The sequence below is a fragment of the Rhinolophus sinicus genome, linkage group LG04, assembly GCF_036562045.2.
Source record: "Rhinolophus sinicus isolate RSC01 linkage group LG04, ASM3656204v1, whole genome shotgun sequence".
Classification (NCBI taxonomy): domain Eukaryota; kingdom Metazoa; phylum Chordata; class Mammalia; order Chiroptera; family Rhinolophidae; genus Rhinolophus; species Rhinolophus sinicus.
Window position 1 is genome coordinate 12887080 of NC_133754.1, and position 17758 is coordinate 12904837.

Consider the following 17758-nt stretch of genomic DNA (forward strand, 5'->3'; position numbering starts at 1 on the left):
TTTGTCAGGCCAAAATGAATTTTATGATTAACCTCAAGGCTTTGTTATATTATGTCCTGGAGCGAAAGAGTGATTTCAAAACGTGAAGTTTTAGGATATGATTGTCTTTTGTTTATTCCACCAGGGACCTCCCTGTCTACCTAGGGACATGCTAGCTAACCTGTATCATTATGAACGTGTTCCAATTCACAGTAGTTTAGTTAGGAGTAAGAGACTGCATGTGTTTTGAACAACCTGACTTTAAAGAGGAAATATTTAAGGATGGAGATGGTCTTACTACAGTGCAAAGAAAGCTGAGTTAAGCCAGGCTTGAAGAAGGACAAGAAACAGGCCAGCTCTGGGTAAAGTCTCGTTTCCTACATTGTGTTACGACTTCACACTCCTAGTTTAATTTTCTAACATTTGATTACTTCTCCACTATCTCTCCCTTCCTAATGTGGGCATGCACCTGAACCCATCCTTCCCTCCTTCATTCACTGACTAATTCACTTCTTTTTATTGAGTTTTCTCCACCTATAACACATTATCTAGTTTACCTCTAGAAATATAAAATTGAATAAGACATACTTTTGGTTTATAAGGAAATTGAGGACTACAGGTGAAATACAACAGAATGCAATAAATATACCCAAGGAAAATGTAGCTTTTTAAATGAAAATAGTGTATACGTATTACAGGCCTACCTTGTTTTACTGCACTTTACTATAGTGTGTTTCACAGATGTTACATTTTTTTCCAGATTAAAGAAAGACCCTCCACCAGCCAAAAGATTGTGACTGGCTTTATTGCAATGGTCTGGACCAAACCCATGATATCTGTGAGGTATGCCTGTATATTAAATGACTGCAGTGACTGGCAGAGTAAAGAAGAAAATCAGGAAGGAAGTGTTATTTGAGCTGGATGCAGAAGTATAAATAGTATTTCATTTCACTGAAAAGGAAAATCATGCATTTAATTGAGAAGGATTGACACGATTAGTGCATAAAATGCAAGAGGATAAAGTAGCTATGAGTAAGAATATGTATTCTTTGGGGAGGACATCATGAAGAGTAATAGTTGCAGATAAGGTCTGAAAGGTAAGTCAAGTTCAAATACACGAAGTGAAATTTAAATATTAATCCATTTACAATGAGATCTAGTACATGTTTTTATCAGTGTTGCACTTGATTAAAATACATTTAAAAAAATAAATCCAGCACGATAAGGAAAGGTATAATAGAGAATATATAAATTAGAATCTGGAACACCAGTAAGAACCATTATAAAGATATTAACCAGGAAGCTGGCATCAAGACAAAAGGTCATTATGAGAGAAATTAATGAGGTATAATTAAAAACACCTGGCTGCATTTTGGATTTGAGGGCCAAGAAAGAGAAGAGAAAAAGGTGAATCTGAGATATTTAGTTTCAATGGATAAGCAAATTGTTTCATTAGTAGCAGACATACAAAGGTATAATAAACATTGGTATGGAAATATGGAGATTTGGGGATATTGTATGTGTTCAATATTTAACACATTGAATATCAGCACATCTCAACTTTTAGGTGAAATCATGTGCTTTAAGAAATACTTAAAGTAGCAATCAAAACATACATCTATTTAAAATATATATCTTTTGACTGATAATTAATGAATATAGAAGAAACAGAGGACATAAATTCTGCTTTTAAAAGGTATATGATATAAGTGAAGAAAGAAAATAATACGGCCATAATCACTACAAAAATTAATTGGAAAACAGATGCAAACTAAATTGTGTAATGTTAACTTTAAAGGTAAAAAAAAAGACTCAGAAAAGAGTAAGAAAAGAATTTATTACCTCATACTATTGTAATAAGTTTCATCAAGTTAGGCAAAGCAACAACATTTTAAGGAGACAAAGTGAAAATGTAGATATACCTGAGGGATGCGATGCCATGGTTTTCAAGTCTGCTTATCAAGTTATAATCAGCTCAGACTTCTGAATGTTCAGGGGAAGATTTAAGCCCCACCTGTTTGCACATTCTGTTTAATAACTTAAGTGACTTGAACAAGACCATGTGGAGAGCAAAGGATTTCTTCCTCACTTTAGTATCATATTTTAAGATCACAAGGCCATAATATGGAAGCACTCTTAGGAAAGCCAATACATAAATAGTGGTGGCTCAAATCTGTTCTTCCTCACTTGGAATAGTATTAAAATTATAAGTTTCACCTTATATTCTGGAAGAAAAGATGAATTCCTAAGTTTTCTAGAAATTTAAGGTAGAATCGGCCCACTAAGTTACATACACTTAACATGTTAATGATTGCTTTTGTTTTTCTGAAGGAGGCAACTGCTGATTCTTTTGTAATTACTCTACTCCTCAGGGACTAGCTCAATGCTCCCTGGTCATATTAAGTTAGAATTTAGCTTAACTCTATTTCTAACTTTCACATAACGGTAACTTTTCCTCTAGGACTAGCTTTGCAATAGTTTCCTAGGATTGATGTTTTATTAGTGCTTTTTCTCTTGTCATTTGAATCACATAAGGTAGTTATCAATCAATACTAGACCAAAATTTAATGTTTACATAAATATAAAATTTAAAAATTGAATTAAGATACAATATCCAAGAACGGCTTTTTAAAGTTTTTTTTTTAAAGTCTCAAATTATACACAAAAGTTAGGCATCACAGAAAACAATTTTAAACCCAAAATGTTAAAGAACGTTGAAATATGAATGTTTCCATATTAATTTTTTAAAAATTCCTTCATTCAACAATTATGTAATGAACACTTATTATAAATTACATGTTTGTGTTTCCCAAACACTTAATGGAACACAAACACCTAATATGACAGATAGTCATTGGAGATGAGGCCCTTGAAAGGTAATTAGGTCATGAGGGTAGGGCCTTCTTGATGGGGTTAGTGACCTTATAAGAACAGACACAAGAAAACTGGGTCTCCCCTGCACCCCCAGACTCCTCCATGTGGGGAGACCAGGAAAAGGTGCTTTCACTAGCACCTGGCAATGCTGACATCGTGATCTGGGATTTCCTGGATTCCAGAATTGTGAGAAACAAATCTGTTTTTTTTTACCACAAGATAATATAGCAGTCTGAATTAAGATGATACTTGTTATGCTCAAGGCACTGCTGCATATGCTGAGAATAGAATTGATATAACAGAATGAGTCCTCATGTAATTTATAATCTAGCATAATAGAAACACAACAAACAAATAAATAGTATATATAACATAATTTCAAATAGTAGAAGAGGCTATTAAAAAGATCAAGAAAAAAAGGAGAAAACAACGGCTGTGTGGAGATCCACCCTTTCCTGAAAGGCTTCCTTGGGAGGTGACTTTTGTGCAGAGACCTGAATGACATAATCAACTGAGCCATAGAAAGCATGTGTGGAGGAGGCTTCCAGGTAATGAAAGAGCAGATGAGAAAGGCTTGAAGGAAGGAAGGTAGGAAGTGGGAGAGAGGGGCAGAAGGAGGGGGAGTGGAATGAGTGAGGAGAAAGGGTCATGACACCAACTATGACTTGGTAAAGCAATAAATATTTGTTGTACAAACGAATGAACGTTAAGTATGGATAAATGGGGCTAATATAAACTTGAACAAACAAAGCAAAGTGAATCAATGGTAGTGATAGAACTCAGAGGTCACTCCAGGGAAGAGAAAATTATGCTGATTGGTTTAGCTAAATGCATTGGCCACAAGCATCTTATTGTCAATCACATAAACCAGTATTTGTAATTCTGGTTTTGAGAGACTTGGGGTAGTTTTATTAGGCTGGTGCAAAAGTAATTGCGGTTTAAAAGGTTAAAAATAATTGCAAAAACAGCAATTTCTTTTGCACCAACCTAATAATTATCCCAAGAGGTATAGTATAATTTTCCAAATGGCTGATTAAAACTTAGAAATGTTAAAGATACTCCAAAATCAAATTAACCTGTCTATGACGGCAATAATTTAAACTTATGGTCTGAGGAACAAATCGTTTTTGCAAAATGTATCTTTAAATTGATTATTAAATAGAAATGAGAGCAACAAAGAAGACATTGTGAAATGTTTCTAGCACCATCACCTTATTGTGTGGTTTTATTTTAACTAATAACTTAAACACTTGCAAGCAAAACAGCAAATGTGTAATTATGTTCATCTATAGATTGACAGTAACCTAGTACGTGTATTATTTATGGACTTTACTTTCTTTACTTATTTAATTCCTATCTATTGTACGTACAATGCCTGGGATGACACTGAAAGAAGCACAACTTAAATATAGAAAGATAATGATGATAAAGAAGGATATATTCCTACTCCTGCTGAAAGATACCCTCCTATTTTGTAAGCAAAGCTTTTCCATTTCTTTTTCCCTTACTCTATTACAGCCTATTGCAACTTTCCAGAAAGGCAAGTTTTTCTTTCTCTTTTTTTTTCGTTTCTTTTTTTTCTTTTTTTTTTTTTTTTGAGTTTGTCCTCCAGCTAAGGAAACTATTTAGAAAATTGGTTTCTTTTAGTTTGGCCCCATGCAGGCTTGACCTATTTTACCTCGTTACAGTGATGGAGAGCTCCATTCCTGCAAAAATTTAGCTTCAAAGAGTTCTGTTAATGGAAGCAGTACAGATACCTCCTCACCAGCAGGTACATACAAAACTTCTCTCATTAAATCTTTTAACAATTGTGCCAAATTAATGTCTTAAATATATACATTTTAATTCAATAAAGTGAGGCTAAGCTTATGATAATATTCTGATGTTATATATTGTCAGACAATACACAATGAGCCCTGATTTACATCTACAAATTTTAAACTAACGTTTAATTTATTAATAATAAAGTAATGTGATCTACAAAATTAAAATGAATTCAGATGATAATGATATTTCTATCACATATGTTTTAATAATGCCTTTCTCCCGTTCACTGCTTAAAACAAAAAAGTTAGCTTCAGTTTGTAGCATTCTGCCTTCTCTCTTACAGAATAGGGCAGGAGAGCAAGATTGGTCAATTCAGTTGCTTTTAGCAGATGACTGTTAAACATGAATATGATTTGGTCTATACATGAACAAACGGTTTCTTATTTTCTTAATGGAAAAACAATCTGTGCAGTGAGTAGAAGGAACATCCCTAACCTGGGCTGGTTTCACTAATACGTCAGCCATTTTTTATTCATAAGTAAAAGAGTGAATCAGCATAAGCCATTGCAACACCTGGGTACATACCAACAACCACACACGTGTATTCTACAGGAATATTATCTTATGACTGGAGGCAAGATCCCAATTATTTGATTGTAATCAGTAAAGTTTGGCCAAAAGTGCTTCTTTCATTTTCTCAATATATTAGTGTTGTTTTGGTTGACCTAACTCGAGGTAGCTGAGTTTGCAGTATTTCATACAGTTATCTTCCAGAAGCAACACTGTGCTATTGAATTTTCTTTATTAAAAAAATGGAATTTTGTTCATGGAATTGACCAATTAAGATTTGGTATAAGTGCATACTTTGGCAGTTGGTGACACAAATTTGTTCAAAAGTTATCCGTATACCGTTGATCAAAATTCTTACAACACCTAAATGTTATGATTATATCTAAACGAATTGTTTCTCTTAAGATATAGGAGTTATTAGATTCATTATTGATTAAATTCTTGTTTTAAGTTTAGCATGAATTAGCAATATTCTTATTTTTGTTTATCCTGAAGAGCATGGGGAAAAAATATTCCTTAGAAAGAAGGCACAAATTTGTCTATATTGCCAGGGAAACACATTACTAAACACATGTTTGAAACATCTGTTTAATGTCTCTAAATGTTTTTCACTTACAGTAAGCTTGTCAATAAAAAGAATCATTCAAAGAAAATATAACAAATTCACGTTTGAATGTATTTGGAATGAACTCAATATATCAGGTGTAAAACCTTTCAAATAATGAAACATTTGTGCATACACTAAAAGTATATAAAAGCTGATAGAACAAACAACTGATATAGGGGAAAAGTTTCACATGAAGGACTTTATTTTTATAGCTAGAATGCTTTCTCAGGGCATGTGGGTTATTATTGTCTGTCCTCTAGCAGCCCTCATAACACTTATATTTTCACAGTCTTGCTACAGAATCTGTCTCCTCTTTTAGTTAAAAACTCCATCAATCCAGACTTCTAAATTTGCTTTGCTAAGTCTCCTTCATTTCAGTTCTTGCCTAATCTTCCACATTTCAGTTTCTTATTCCCTTATCTCTTGCACTTCTAGCCTCTTTAAAATATTAATAAAGAATATAACAGTATAAATAACATTTAAATATCAACTATGAGCTATACATTATTAAGCTGGGTCCATGAGTCCATGAATTGGCATCTAATCTTCACAGCAATGCATGTAATATTTTAGTATATTTATTTTACCAATAAGGAAAAAGGGGCCCCGAGAAAGTGACTTTTCAAAGTTAAAAGTAAGGGGTAGAGTCAAATCTTGGTCTCTCCAAGTCCAGAGATTATGATCTTTCTGTAAGTCACATGATTTCTCTCATTTTTGGGGAGAATCTATCTTGCTTTCATGGATCAATTACCGTAAATAACACAGGACCACTTTCTCCATCTCTCTGTCTCTTTGTCTCGTCATGAGATTTGTCAGTCATCCGTAGTAGTCAGACAGAAAACAATACCCAAAATCTGAGAGGAACAGGAAGAGTAGATAATCCTGTTTCTAGTACATTTTTGAGGTGTAATTTCCCATTTTAATGAGATCAAGCTGAATCTATAAATTCAAACTGCATTTCCAAATATTTTGACTTAGTTGATAAAATGATTACTGAAAACATTTATGGAAATTTATAAATTAGTTTGTTTAAAATCTTCATTTCATAGTAATGAATCTAAGGCTCAAAATGATAAATGAGTTGCTTAAAGTCTATGTCAACCACATTTTATCATTAATGGGGTTTTAGACTCTTTATTAAATTCATGTCCTTCGTTGCAAAGTTTTTTTTTTTTAATTTGTTAAGCCAAGAAGAAATATAGAATGTACTAGTTTTATACATAGAGAATTTCTGAAAAACTTTTCAACATAATTGTATGTACACTGAATTGCGGTTCTTACTAACTAAATTATGACCTATGATTTAATAAAGCATATTTAGGAGACCTTAATTTTAATTTTAATATTGCTTTAATCAATTTCATTTTCTCAGCATAACCTTAAGTCAGATTGTAAACTGGTGATAGTGTGATATTGGAGGAGTATGTGTTTCTGAGTCAGTCCTTTCTGATGTTATCTGTTATATACTACATTATATTTCTCACAAATAATTTAGCCTTTCTGAGGTCCATTTTATTAACATATAAAACTAAATAATATTCTTCTCATGAACAATTTTATAAGAATGGGATATGATAACTGACATAAAACTACCCCTGTGATTCATCTGTAATTGAAGGGAATGGTGTTGTAGTTCTCCAATATTTGGTGCCCTACCTTTGTATGGGGATTTAGTACCTCTAACCCGTGAAATAAGCCCATGACTTATGAAGAGAAGTGAGGTGTTACCCTGCCACGCAGGTGTTTTTAGTGCCCATCATGACAATGCTTCATATGGCTTTTCAGATAGCTAGAGTCTTGCAATGAAGAAGGCATGGCCAACTCTGATGGAAATGTAGAGTGAAGGAAAGGCAAGCCTTTGATGGTTTAAAACCACTAAGGTTGTGGAATGTTTGTTGGTGGTTGTGGTGTCGCTGTTGATAAGGCAACACAATCTAGCTTATTTGGGTTGATGCCAAAACAATTTGTAAATGACAGTTGCTCCAGTAGATATTTGTGATTTATTTTCCCATATTCATGTCTCCCCTCCCAATAGTACCTGATTTCTTTCATATTATCCAGGAGAATTTTCTTCTGCCCACTGCAGAGAAGGAGAATCCAAGGCTGAGCACCGTAATGCCCTTTCAGCTGTTCCCAAGTTGATTGATACTCTTTTCCAGGATCAGAAAGCCAAATTAGCTGGATCATTACAGAGTAAATGCTTGAAAGGTAGAGAGTGGTAAACTGAGTAAAAAAATGTTAAAGCCAGGAATACACACACACACACACATACACACACAAACTCACTCACAACACACAACCAGCTCCCTGTTAACTTTATGTACTGAACAAAAGAGAAAATAAATATAATTTTACAGATGAATTTGGAAAACAAGTTGTATATTAGAAGTACATGATTTTGCCTTGCTATCCCCTCACCAGCAACCACTGACCTTTTTACTGATTAGATTCTTTCACTTAGTAATACGTATTTAAGGTTCCTCCATGTCTTTTCATGGCTTGATAATTAATTTCTTTTCAGTGCTGTACAATATTCCATTGTCTGGTTGTACCGCAGTTTATTTATCTTTTCATCTACTGAAGGACATCTTAGTTGTTTCCAAGTTTTGGTAATTATGAATAAAGCTGCTATAAATATTTGAATACAGATTTTTGGGGTGAACAGTATTTTCTGCTTCTAACTTTCTGGTTGTTTCACCTAATCCTCTCCATCTGTATCATCTATATTGGTATGTTGGCATCACCTTCTGTATTTTCCTCCAGGTCAATATAAAAATATGGTGCTATGAAACATATACAATACACACACACACACTCACACACACACACACACACACACACACACACACACACACACACACCACATACATTTGTAGTCTCTTTGTTGTTGTTTTGCAAAACGGTGGGACCACACTTTAAACATATTTTTCATCTGAAAGTTATCTCCTGGAAATCTATGTGAATTAACTGGTAGAATTATATCATTCCTTTAAAAGCTAGATAATATTCCTTAATGTGGATATATTAACATTCTATTGATTGGTAGATAAGGTTTTTGTTTTTTGCATTCTTATGTGTTTATTTCTGACCATGAGCAATATTCTGCAATTAATAGTCTTATACATATTTTAATATGCATGAGTGCTTTTATTTATATGGAGTAAATTTTCTAGGAGTATAATTACTGGGTCAAAAGATAAATTTTTAAAATTATATTGGATTTTATTATATTTTTCCATAATGCAGAAATAATTCACATTTTGTCCAACAAGAGGTGAGCATGCTCTCCTTCCTACAGCCCCACAAGAAATAGATATATCACCAATTTTTGCCAGTCCAAAATAAAAAAAAACTGCTCTCTCTCTGTTACTTTTATTTACTGTCTACCGAGTTTAGGCATCTTCTTTTGTAGTGCCTGGAAAACTGGATTTATTCTTATGTGAATGGTATAAGCCTATTCTTTGTCATTTTTCACCAGGTTACATGTTATTTTACAGTTCATTTCTAAGTGGTCTTGAAATTTATTATTACTGTATCCCAAACTTTCTTGACTTTATGATAAATGCTAAAATACAGCCTTTCAAAAAAATTTTATATAGCCAATGTTCTGTTATTTTTACAAATCCTTGATTTATAGATTAGATTGCCTGTAGATTTTAAATATAATCTCCTTGATTTTCTCATATTTTTATCAATAACCTGTTTTTAAGACTTAAGTCTATGTATTTGGATGTTTTTCTTTCAGTGTATGGCATGTAACATAGAAATCCATCTTACATTTTCATCCAAATGAAGATACAATTATGTCAACACTATTTATTAACTACTCCTTTCTTTCTTCTTGAATTGAATCACTATATTTACAAGACACTAAATATTCACATATACTAGGAACTACTTCATGATTCCCAATTCAGTTCTGTTGATCTGTTTGTTTATTCCCAAGTCAATATTGATATATGTGTTTATACTCAAGCCAATGTTAATTTAATTACAAAAACTCTATTATGCTATTAGATATATTAGAGGTATTATTAGGATTTTAACGGCCATTCTCACTTCCATATACTAAACAAACAAACTAACGCACTGTTGGAGATAGAATTTGATTTGCATTAAATTTATATATTAATTTTAGGAGAGTGGCTATTTTTATTATTTGAAATCTTTCTCACATAGTCATTGTTTGTCTCTTTTTAAATTTAGATCTTGCTTTATGTTATACAAAAAGCATAGGTGTTTCTATCCTGTCTTTTTATTCAAGTTTTCCAAGGTTATTACAGTTTTGCAATAGTACAAATGTAATATTTTTGCTCATTTTTTATTTACTCCTAAAATAAAAAAATGAAACTACTGATTTTTATTCATTTATCTTGAAACTAACAACACTGCCATACTCTATTATTTCTAGAAAGGTTACTTTTCTAGAGATCATAATCCTAAAATCAAATAATCAACAAAATGTTATATAATTATGTGTTATTTTTCAATATTTTTATCAGATTTTTAATCTTATTTTTTTATCTTATTATATCTTATATTTCAACTATGACAATGTTGAATACTAATGATGAAAATGGCCATCTGTTCTGGTTCTTGGCATGGATTAAAATCATTTTTGTGTTTAGAATAATACTTCCTCATATTTTTGGTAAATTGTCATGATTATCTTTTAAAAGTTCATAGCTAATCCTTTGTATCCGGGATGCTAAATTTTATGCAATTCCCTTACTTTTTCACTAAGATTGAGTTTGATTTTCTTTTTTTGTGATAAAAAACATTTTAATTGGTATGTTCAATCCTCATAATGGCAAAGTTTATGAACACATTTAAATAGAGTACTATTCTATTTCCAAATCTTACACATTTTACATACGTTTTTTATAGTCTAGTTTTTAACTAATAACTTCAAATAAAATTCTTAACTGGAAATCTGTTCTCATTCATTTAGTTTTATCAGTGAGTATAGACGTGATAGCTTATGAAGAGATACTCTCTTTTTAGAACTCTAAGTAATGCAACAGTGATTTATTTGTTTATTAAACTTAACATTTGAGAGCAATTACCTATTGTCATAGGTAAAAATCTACAAGTGTCCTATTAATATTTCTAAATTCAATTAATTTGAAGAGTGTTGACTTGAAGGTCTGCTGATAAGGAATTCAAGAGTATGCATTAAAAAACTGAAATTTACAGTGCATGAATTATAATCTGTATCTTGCATAGGTGCCATTATTTCATAAAATCAAGAAATAAAACCTAACTCAATATGCAATGCATTTCTTTGACATCTTTAAAATTATTAATGCTTAATATAATTAACCGTACAAATTTTAATCAAGAAGTACCATTAGTTTTGTCTTCCAGATAGTCATATGTTTATCAACAATGTATAACATAAGGAAATAATTGTATAAAAGAAGCTATAAAAATCAAAATCTTTCTTTTTAGGCTCTAAAATGATATATTCACAACTCAGTGTTTTACTGTTACTATTGGTCTGAATAAATAGCTAACATTCAGTTTTGTTTTGTGTGTGTGTGTGTGTGTGTGTGTGTGTGTGTGTGTCTGTGTGTGTTTATTTTCTCCGTATTTTTAATAACATGATACAAGTTTAGGTTCTTTAACAAACTTAAAATGTCAATGAATTTTCTAAAGTAACTGACATTCTTCAGTAAAAAATTTATGTTAAGGACTGATAATTTACCATGCATTTAGAGATTCTGTACATATAATTCTACACTGATTCATTCAGAGTTGATGAAGTTGGACCATACCCTGACAGGAGAGATGGGAGAAGCACTTAAATAGTGGTAACATGATCTGATAATCTTACTCATAAATTAAGAGTGATGAATGTTAGAAGAAGAATGTGCTTGATTGAAGCATAAACTCAATGGACATGTGCCTCAGATGTAATAAGAAAATATGTGTTAATATTTTATTCAACTTTCTTCATGGTATAGCTTATTTATCTAAACAAAAGTCTTACTCATCTGGAATTATGGATAAAATATTGATTCTTAAATGAGAGAAAATATAAACAATTTCTTGTAGACATGTTAAAGCTGTCAAAATCTTTAGTCAGCTATTTGCAAGAACCTAACTCTAACCTACCTATTATGACATCATAAGGCATCTAATATAAAAGTTTATGCTAGTATTACAGGGTGTATTTTATTTTGAATCTGTCACTTAAGTTTTCAGCGTGATGCTGTGCATTAAGGAACAAATCGTGTCCATCATTATTGTGGTAATTGCTAGAGACCAAGATAGCCAAACGCAGAAATGCTAAGTACTATATAATTAACCAACCATGAAATAATTTGGCTGGCATCATGCAAGTCTACTTTGCTGACAAATGATAATGCCACTATTCAGCTTTGAAAGAAAAAACACTGGATTACATTTCCAACTCAAAAAATTGCATTGCCTAAGTCCCATAGAAAGCAGCAAAACAGAGTTGAAGAAAAAATATCGATACTTTCTGGAATTCATAGGCCTTCCATATTATAATCATATATAATAAATACTTAGGCAAATTTTTGAAATGCCAATAAAATAATTATGTTTGCATGTGTGTACTCAGAAACTTTCTAGAGACAAAAACTTAAGGAAAATACAAAGTTTAGACAATTACCTAACTACATTTATAGTGAATTGTCCATATTTGACCCTACTCCTGTTAAGAAATTAAGATATTACCATTTCATATTAAACAGATTGTTAATATTACATTGTTGTATGATGTCTACTCACCACCAGTTATCTTAGACTGTCACAGTTTTACATAATTTTATTTTCAATAAAGTTGATTCATTAAATGTATTACTTAATAAAATATCAATTTTGATCTCTGAGGCTTGTCTTTTAAATATTTTAGAATAATTAATAACTTTTTGGGATTTGTTTCTAAAACAAGTCAATAATTATGAGGAATGCTCAAAATGACTTAACTGAATAAGAAATGTCTTTAGAAATTTCCCATTCAGACACACACACAAAATCCTCAAAGCAACTTTTATTAACTCAACTACTTTCTATTAAGAAATTAATACATTTGAAGGTGATTTCTACTTCAACTATAACTAAAATTATCAATTTAAACATGGTAAACTTCTTTGACTGCCTTTATCTCCATGCTTTCCTTGCCAACTGAAATTTGTCACTATCATATTTACCTGGCATTTTTATACTGATAATCACAATTTTACAGAATTTTCATGTACTTTTTATAAAGGAACTTAAAGATTATATCGCTTAACATTCTCATTTTAATTTACTATGTTCACGTATGTGTTTTAAAATAGAAAATAGGCTTAAAAAGTAATTCATGGACACTTAACAAATAAATAAAAACAGTAAAGAAAGCAAAGTTTCCTGAAATCCTTATTCACATTTTCAAAGTATCTTTCAAGATTGTTTTACTGTGCATGCACTCACATGCATCACATAAACAAACACATACACGCACAATTTTACAAAGGACAATACCATGCATTTTGTATTTGTTGATAAGCGTTTTCACTAATTATAGTATAACATATTGTTATGTAAATAAATATACATATATCTTATACTTTTAGTAGCCATGTAATATTCCATTGCATAATTCTATAATATTTTAGCCACTTTTTATTATAACAAATAAGGTTGCAATAATAGACTTAAGTATATCTTGGCCTATTTCTCTATTACCTCCTCTAGGCAAAATGCTAAAAGTGAAATTGTTATTTAAAATTTAGAAATAAGAAAATTGAATTTTAAAGGGACAAAAATTTCCACAGCCCTAAATTCCTACCTTTATTATAGAATATATCTTATTCTACTGAAGTCATTCCTCGTGGCTACATCACTCTTCCTATATGGCTTCTGCACCCTATTATTTATATTGCATATACTATATCTCTCCTCATTAAACTGAAAAATCCTAAAAGCAGAGACTCTCTTATTTTCCTTGAATCCCCAGCACAAAATGCATTGTCATGCTTAGTAGATTGTTAGCCATGATTTGCTAGAGGGATGAATGAGTTTATATTATGAATATGGCTATCATGTCCTCTCAGTCCTAGTTTGCTAGGACAACTCTATTGTAGTGTTTTTCATTTGTAGCATTTCTTTTTCATTCTTTCTCAGAATTTTCATCTTTTTGTACACTTTTTCTGTTCTTTCATGTTATTTACTTTTTCCATGAAGTTCTTAGCATATTAATTATTATTATTATTTTTTAACAATTCCTTATGTGATAATGCCAACATTTCAGTAATATGTGATTCTGGTTTCCATGTTTGTTCAGACTCTTCAAACTATGTCTTTTTTTTTAAGTATGCCTTGTAATTTTTTTTGAAAGGTAGACAAGATATACTGCATCAAATGAACTGCAGTAAATAGGTCTTTTGTAATGTTGTGGTGAGATGTGGAGGGAGTGGGGTGAAGGGGGAGTGTTCTATAGTCTTATGATTGTTTCAGTATTTAGGAGAGTCTATCCCTCCAGACTGTGAACTTCCACACCACAGCACCTCTCAGTTTTCCTCTGCTTTGGTGGACAGGATGGCTAGCAAGAACTGGAGTTAGATTTTACTCTTCCCTGACATGGAAGCCTAGAGAGGGATGGTGTTGCGTATTTCTCTGCTCCCTAGCAGGTTAGGCTCTGGTAAAATCGTTCTCCTAAAGGCAGGCCCTGTTAAGAACAGAAAGTCGTGGTGCATTTCAAAATGGTTTCTTTTCTCCTCCCTTTGCTGGAAGGAGAGGATCATTTTTGTTATTTATTGTAAGGACCTGGTAGAGCTCCTGGAGGAACATATCAGAGGCTCCCATACAAATGGGTCTCCTTGGATTTTGAAGTCCTCAGTGGTGTTTGCACTGAGCCTCCGACACTTTGTCAGTTAGAACTTAGGTTTTCTTCCCTCCTCACTGGTTTTGTGAGGGTTCTCATCTTGGGTTTCTGCCTTGGTAAGTTGTGATTCTCTGTATTTCACTGTCTGTCTCTCCAATTTGGTGAGTAGCGGTTTGCCCTGTGTCTTCACTTCTCTGACAGCTCTGTTGATTTTTTCAGTTTGTTCAGCTTTTTACCCATTGTTAGGGCAGGTAACTTCTAAGGTTCTTACATGCTACACTGAAAAAACCCAGACTGTAAGTTTTTAATGAAAGACTGCATGAGCACTGTAGAAGGTGTGGGATGGGAAGGTAAGCCAGCCACAAGTGCTAAGGACAACCTTAGATGGCCATACAGATTTGAAACAGTCCAGGAGTCTTGCTGTGCAATTACGTTACAGCTAAAGAGGTAGAATCTTAGATTGCATTCATGAAAATAGGGTAGAAAAAGCTCAGAGACATCATCCTATATGTGAGTTAATCATGTTAAGGGGTCTCTATACAAGACACCCAGATAGCAATATTTCTATTCAATTCTGAATCATCTGCAGGGATTTTTACCAGATTGATTGTCTTTTTTTGCAGCTTTTATAGAGAGCTGTTCAGTCGGCCAATATGAGCCGTCGAGTCTGCATCATCATGGCATTTCTCAAATGCCAGGGGTTTATATTGCCAGAGTCCATATTGATCCACTTTATCTGGTTTGCCGGTACGGGGCATTTCACATCTTTGTTGATAATGCCAATGAGTTCCTTCAGGACTGCAGGATTGTTCACAATATACTGCAATGAAAGTTGTCAAGTGTCTTTAGAATGCAGTGAAATTGACAAGAAGATGAGCTTATGATTCTGAACGCATTGACAATAACCCCTTAAGATGATTATCTCAAACATACAGAGTATTTTTAGTCTGAATTCAATCTGTAAATTTTTCAACTACTGTTTCAGTCACACTGTATGGTGTGACATTTCAGAATTTATTCCATTTAATAAAAGCATGCTGTTGTACCTTTTTTGTTGCTATGGTTAATAAAATTTTAAATTTCCCTTTGGGCAGTGTTCTCCTGTTTTACTGGGTAGGTTGTATTTTTTCCCCAACACATTTCAAAATCTACATTTGTCAGCTTTGTTCTGTTGTTATTATCAAATAGAAACTTTTGCTTTCATTTTAACAATTTGAAGCATTTCATTTATTTATCTATGTAAATTTGTGGATTTGTTTGTTTATTCATTTGGATTGCACTCTATAAAACTGACCCTAGAAATAGGTCACTCTTTAGTCATACTATTTTATCATTCACAACTGGCTATGGGTATATCCCAAACTAATATGTGATTACTATATATATATATATATATATATATATATATATATATATGTTTACATTTTTATCTGAATTTTATGCATATAATTTAACAAGTTAAATAAATATACACAACTTGTTCTTGTCTAGAAGACAAGGACTTTCAATTATTTTAACTGTTTATTGTGGGATATCCAATTATATTGTTAAATAACATGCTTATAATTATTTTAATATGTTTTTGTTTTTCAATTTTAGACGTAATCTCTGAACTCTTATTTCAGGAAAATAAATATTTTTCTTTTACTTCTCTTGCCTAAGCCATTTTATCACTAGCATACATTTGTCATGTTCCACTATCATCAAAATGTATTTATTAATTTTGATTTGATTAAAATTTAGAATTTATAGCAATACAACCATCACTTACATATTGTATATAAAAAAATGCTTTTTTTTCAATTTTTTTTTCTGAAATAAATAGTCTGCTTGTTTGCTTAGTTCTCTGTGTACTTAACATTAATTCAAGCCTAAATTTTCTACCTCATAATTTTATCTTTTTCATTTTCTTTCTTCTCACTTCCTCAGATTACTAACACTGTGATAATTTTTAGGTATTATCCAGGTGGACTTGTCCTAAAACTAACTTTCCATTCTCATTATTTATTAATATGTCTTTGTTTTTCTATTTTCCAGGATATTTTCTCAATAGTCTCTTTCTTCACGTCCATCAACTTTCTAATTTCCGATTTTACTTCTGTTTTGAATGAGCTCTTTTTTATCATCTAGAACTATTTTTATAGCATTCAATTGTTATGGATGCACTAGCTTCTCATCCCTTGTAGGTGAGTAATAATATTGCTATAGAATGAATGTTTGTGTCCACCTAACATATGACTATAAATTGAAACCTAATGCTCAGTGCGATGGCATTGGAAGTGTAGCATTTGGGAAGTGATTAGTTCACGAAGGCAGAGCCCTCATGAATGGGATTCGTGCCTTTATAAAAGACGCCAGAGAACTAGCTCCCCTCTTCCACCATGTGAGGTGATAGCAGAACGAAAGCCATTTCTGAGGATGTGCGCTCTCATCAGATACCAGTCTGCCATCACCATGATCTCGATTTCCCTTCTTCTTGAACTTTGAGAAACAAAAGTTTATAAACAACCCAGTCTGGGGTATTTTGTTGCGGCAGCTGGAATGGACTAAGACAAATATATTTTATAAAGTTTTCTTTTCAATGCATCATATCAGTTTCCTCCAAATTGTTTTCCCCTAGATGATTGTTTTGTCTTATTTTGTTCCTTTCAGATGCTTTTCACATACAGGAACAACCTCCATCCTTGAAGGATATGTTCCAAGACCCCTGGTAGATACCAGAAACCACAGATAATACTATATATACTGTTTTTTCCTGTACATACATACCTATGATAAAGTTTAATTATAAATTAGGCACAATGAGAAGTGAACAACAAGGTATAATAAATTAGAATAATTATAACACTATACTGTAATGAAATTGTGTGAATGTGGTCTTTCTCAGAGTATCTTATTGTGATATATGTAACTTTTCACTTAAAGGAAGCGTTTAAGGTTTTTCTTTGGCATAGTTGCTTTGCCAACATCACTACTCTTGCACATTACCAAATAAAATGGACTTATCTGAACACAAGTATTATGATACTGTGATAGTTGATCTGGTAACTGAGAAGGCTGAGTGACTAATGGCTGAGTAGCATGTAAAGCATGGATATGCTTGGGAAAAGGGCTGCTTCTTATTC

At 32.3% G+C, this 17758-nt stretch overlaps 1 long non-coding RNA gene across 1 annotated transcript; it reads left to right on the forward strand.

Moving 5' to 3' along the window:
- The first annotated feature begins 742 nt into the window (after positions 1–742).
- On the forward strand, positions 743–17439 carry LOC109435055 (uncharacterized). The gene is made up of 3 exons (XR_002135922.2): positions 743–822; positions 4542–4624; positions 17286–17439. It is a non-coding gene; the product is annotated as an uncharacterized LOC109435055 (long non-coding RNA).
- The last annotated feature ends 319 nt before the right edge of the window (positions 17440–17758 follow it).